Here is a 6,104-nt window from a genome sequence, read left to right as displayed (position 1 = left end):
GGTGCTACCGCGAAGCGAGATACCGCCGCAATCGGCGGCGTATCTAAAAAGCTCGCGCGCCGCCGGAAGCTCGACTCTCTTGCTCCTCTCTTTCTCTTACCCTCTCTCGCGCTCCCCGCAGCTCTCCCCGACGTCGACGTCCGGCGTCGGTGTGAGTGTATGGTGTATCTCTATGTACGTATGTGTGCGCGCGGGCGTGTATATATCCACGTCGCGCGCAGATGCCGCAAAACCCCGAGCAGGAGTAGCGACGGCACCGAAGTCCTCCACCGATAGCCTGATGGTCATTTCTCATTTGTGTAATCTGCGCCACCCCTCGAGCCGAGCTTTCTCTATCTCCTGACCACCCCCTTCCGCCCTGCGCCACCCATCTCCTGCCTTTCTGCTCTCACCCCCTCCCCTTTTTGAGCCTCCTCTCGTCCGCGAGAGCCGCCGCTCTTTGGGGGGATGTGCACCAGCCGGAGGTGGGAGGATAAGCGACCATTTGTTCCGCGGGGCGGTTTTTGACGAGGCGCCCTAATCGCGCCATCCCCTTCCTCTCTCTCGCTCTCTCTCTGTCTCTCTCCCCTGGCATCACCAGCCACCCCTGGCGGGCTAATCGTAATTGCGAGCGACGATAAAAAGTGTCCGCCGCTTTTTCACCGCCCGGTGAGGTACGAGGAGGGCGGGTTGCCACTCTTCTCCCCCTTCCGCGAAAGGACAACGACGAAGTGTAACGCGAGTGCATCGCGCGAAAGCCACCCGGAAACGGTCGTAATTGTGGGCCGTGGGAGTGGTATTGCCGCGGGACCTTCAAGGGTGGCTCTTCAACGTCGAGATGACCTGTTTTCGGGGGATGCTTGCCGAGAACAAATCTCGCGTCCATTTATTAATGAGGATTTATGAGCATCGGAGATTTTTATTAAAGAGTTTAATCATTCTTATTAAATAAATATTGTAGTTCTTTTTGTAGAATCCTAGAAATAGTCATTTCTTAGGTTTCTCTTGGAAAATTTAATTATTATTATTATACTTACTAGTTTACAAGATTTTATGTAAGAGCATATGAAGACTGTTTGCAAAATTATTTTCATGGCTAAGCCTGAATTTATCATCGAAATATTTCCATCAGATCTTATATTTTAAATATAAAAAAGAGCCATTTTTTAAATATACACAAAGTCTTCCAAAATTCACGACTTAAAATGCTGTAGCGAGAAAATTCTTGAAAAATTAAGTGAAACAATTATTTGTAATTTTTTATTTTAAAGAGTAGCTTTCGAAACAACAAGGGGTTTAAATATGACAATTATGGACTACTTTTAGGAAGTCACTGATACTATCGCACATATGTGACTCACAGGTGATCGTCTGAATGTAGTCTATCACTGGCTATATTTAGATCCTTATCTCTTAAAAACTACTGTTTAAAATAAAAATTTACAAATAACTACAAATAACAAACAAGGAGCATACATACAGCACAAGTTGTTTAAGTGAAAGTCATATATTTAAAATTATAATAACAAATAAGTAGACGTTTCAGTCAAGATTTGACCATCATCAGTACAATAAAAGAGTGAAACGATGTTACAGAAATTTTTCCAAATTGTTGAAAATAAAACGCAAGTTAAAATTTGAAATTACGTATTAACTCTCGAAGCTTCACATATTTTCAAGTTGAAAGGAATTGTATATTAGAATAAAATTTTGTTACATAAGCGATTGCAATCTTGGCACTTTAATTTTTGAATTTAATTTATCAACTTATTTATAAGCGAATGGAAATTGTTAACATCAAATTTTAACTTGCGTTTTATTGTCAACAATTTGGGAAAAATTTCTGTAACATCGTTTCACTGTTTTATTGTACTGATGATAGTCAAATATTGACCGAAACGTCTACTTATTTGTTATTATAATTTTAAATATATGACTTTCACTTAAACAACTTGTGCTGTGGCTGTATGTTCCTTGTTATTTGTATTTGTATTTTTAAGCCACCTTTAAGAGTTTAAATTTACAAATAACTTTTTTATTTAATTCTTCGTTCAAGTATCTTATAGGATTTCGAGTCGCGAATTTTGGGACATACTGTATAATGAAGTTTGATATTGAAATTAGAAAATAAATTAAAAGTGTTGAGCGATTAATTTTTATTTACCTATATGATTTCAGATCAGTTTCACATATTACAGTCCATCAATATGAGAGTCATCTAGTATATTTTCGTTCCAATATCTCTCTGATAACATTTCTCAATTATCATCAAATCCTGATGGAAACATTCACTTTGCTTATCACTTGTTGCATCCAAACTATTCAGAAAGAATTGTTACATCTGAAAATTGACATGTATCTTAATTCAATTCAATTGAATTTTTCTGGCAGCAGAACTCACAGTGCCCTAAAATATATTTCAAAAAGTTGTTTCCTCTTTTGACACTAAAAGTTATTTAGAATTTATAAACTAGTGTTGTTAGAGTTTCAAATAATAATTGTTTCGCAAGCATTTGTAACTTTTTATTCGTAATAATAATATCTTATTTGAAAATATTAAATTTTTCTTTAAAAATAATAAAATTACACACCATATAAATTATATAATTATACAACTTAGAGTGTTTATAAAGTTTAATTAAAATAAAATTATATATGTATAACCATCAAGAATCAATTTAAAAAATCGTCAACAATTAAAATAAACTAAATATATATTGTCAAAGAATAAATGTATAGACATTTTGTTTTGTTTTCGTGGTAAAAACACTAAAAACTATTTTCCTTCAATCATATAGACAGTTATTATATCAATTGTCTTTTTATCTTGATATTTCAACCATGCAGTTTACATAAATTTAAAAAGGGACAACTCTGATGACATGATATCCAGCAAAATCTGGCTAGTCAATTCAAAGATAATTCCAGGATATTCCAGATAAAAATTCTGGGGTTTTTTCAGGATTTATCGATTAATTTTCATTATTTAATTAATTTTCATCGAATCGTGTAACATTATATGCTTTGTATTCAAGTTAGGATTCTATCCGAATGAATTAAAACAAATTGCGAACAATATTATTTATTGCCTTAAATAATATCAACCGAATGTTCCGTCAACACAAACGATTTTTTTACCATGTTCTATTTTAGACATTGAATTAAAGTTTTCTATTGTAACTTATTGCACTTTTAAGAAAGAATTGAAGCTCAAACGCAATTCTTCTTTTTATTATTTTTTTTCACGCTCTCATTTTTTTAGAATGAAAAAATAATCATTTTCAGGTCAGCTCTGAAATTTCAGGGATTTTCAGGAATTTTCCGGAATACATAAAATTCCAGTATAATTCCAGGATCCAAGGATATTCAAGGACCGCTGAACACCATGGATGAGTTCACTGTAGAATCGGGAAAAAAGCAGCATGTTAGATAATTCGTAAGAACATTTCCGGAAGTATTTATTACCCGTGGCGAAGGACGTGTCGGTTTTTGCGGGTCTGAGGGTCCTTGGACACGAAGATGGTGTAGCGTCGCTTTGGCGGAGGACTTTGACAAATCGCCGATCACCCCTTGAGGGCCGGTGCTTCCTATCTCCGGGGCTTTTCATCCCTGACGGGCCGGACAATGGTCTGCGACAAAACTGAGCTATCCCTCTCCCTCCCACCTTTCCAGGCCCTCGAAGCGCAGTTTTTTTGCCCGCCCTTCACCAATCTAACGATTCCACCGTCATGTCGTCGTCAAACCGGGCATCCGGCACTACGAAGTCGGCCAATCCGCAAAGTGACGAAGATCAAACGCGTATCTCCGTTAGATGAATCGCTTTCCATCTCGGTCATGCTTTCATCCTCCTCGAATTTATCTACTTTAATCGGCTTTAATCCTGGAATCTATTTTACTTCACGTTCTTATATTTAGAAACGTGAAAAGTTATGAAATTTCGTACTTTATATGGTGATTTTATTATTTTTTAATATTTATTATTTTTTATTTTCAAACAATAATACAATAAAATGTAAAATAAATTTATTATTTTTATTACTTTCAAATAATAAAATAGAAAAAAATTGATACTAAATTTATTATCAATCTTTCACAGATGTTTTAGTTCCCAAGCAATCACGTAAATTAAAAACTGTAGAAATTACAAAAAAAATTAGGAAACTATTGGAGAGATTTCAAAAATGAGTCGACGTTATTTTCGCCAGTCTTATAGACAACTCGGCTTTGGTATTTGCGAATAAACGGTTCACCCGTTTGCTAGATCCCGTCATAGACGAAGAAGAAGAAGAAAACAATGGACGAGGAGAGGAGAGGCGAGGGGAACGTTTCCGCGTGATAAGATAAGGCCACCTTATCGTTGCTGTTCCGCGATACTGGCCTGGGGGCTAGTCGAGAGACCCGTGTAATCGGCGTATTTGCGACGCGCGACACGACCGGTATTTGACCCGAACATCGATTCGCCATTAAGCCATTAACGTGGACAAGCGCGCGCCACTCGGTCGTTTCCTGGTTACAGCTTTCTTCAAAAGTCGCGTAGGACCAAAACAAAGAAAAAAAATCCGAGAAATAGACGCGTAGCAAGCAACATCACTACACGAAAGATCAATTTTGCTGAAACGTCTAAAAATTTAGCTAGATATAGATTTGGAAATAATTTTGTTGGACTATCAAAATTATTATGTAGGATCACACATTCGTGTTGCTAGAACGTCAGCAATTTTTTGCAGCATCGTTCATTATGATCGAGTGCCCTACATAATTAGGTCTAACAAAATTTATGATTAGATCAGTGTGTAACTAAATTTTTAGATATTTTAATAAAATCATTCGTTCTTTCCGTGTACGAAACAAATCCAATTAGGATCTTGCCAATTTAAATGGTAGATATTGATATGTAAATATAATATAATATTGAACGTCATAATTAATATTTATACAATATGTATATGTACGCATTATGTCTGATTTCATATAATTCATTAATATTGCTGTTATAATATCGTATTAATGGAATAATAATACAACATAATAATTAGAATATCAAAATAGAATGAATTATTAAATTGTCATAACTATTCAATGGAATTATTGTTCTATTATTTGTAGAGAAAATAGAATAAAAAAGGATTAGTTAATAGAATTTCAATAGACTCATAGTTCGATTCCCGCAAAGCAATAGAAAGGAATATAAGGGTCAAATAACGAGCATATAAATGTTACGAATGTAATATATTTGCTCTTAAAAGAAAACAATAACCTATAGTACGTTTATTCAGTATAGTCTCTCGAAACGTACCATTATTTATCATTCCCTTTTAGGGGTGAATACATTACATATTTATAAAATATTTTTATATTCGTTATTTGTCTCTCATTTCTCTCCTATTACTTCAATAGAAAGAATACTTCAAAAGAAATTACTTCAAAAAATATATTTGAAAAATATACATTTTTCTTCTAAGAAGATTAATAAATCAATAATCAAAATAAATTTTAAAAATTATTTAATATTATTATAATTCTTCTATTAATAATAGTTGTATATATATATTTTATTTCTAATTTTGTGGACTGCAAACAGAAAAATATCATTCTATTGCTAAGAAAAGTAACTACTCAATTTATCTTTTTTCTTTTAAATAACAATTATTTTTAATAAAGGATATTTTCGTGATAATAATCACTTAAAATATATACTTACTACACATTTTAGGATTTCGTTATTATGTACTCAAAACAAGAATTTCTTTTAAAAAATAGAGTTTTGTAGAAGAAGCGACTTTATATAATAAGTAAATCGAATTTATCTTGATTTAATAATCTTGACTATGTGAAGCATTAAATTTTCTAGGCCTCAGAGTATATTATGAATGATGCTTGTAATGAACTTACGATAGATTTGCGGATATATAAACTTTCGAAATGCCTGAAACAAGTAATTAAAATTTGCGTACAGTATTTTGCTGTGCGTATTTCTACGATAATCAAAGGATAGAGAATTCCACTTTTAATTTCTCCTGGGAAATTACAGCCCAAAAAACCCGCTGAAATTGCGTAGAGTTAAGGGGGCTCGGCTGAGAAATCGAGACAATAGCCGGAAATGCAATGGCGAGCGACGGAAGACG

The sequence above is a fragment of the Trachymyrmex cornetzi genome, unplaced genomic scaffold (assembly GCF_001594075.2).
Source record: "Trachymyrmex cornetzi isolate Tcor2-1 unplaced genomic scaffold, Tcor1.1 scaffold133, whole genome shotgun sequence".
Lineage (NCBI taxonomy): Eukaryota > Metazoa > Arthropoda > Insecta > Hymenoptera > Formicidae > Trachymyrmex > Trachymyrmex cornetzi.
Note: the sequence above shows the minus strand (reverse complement) of the source record.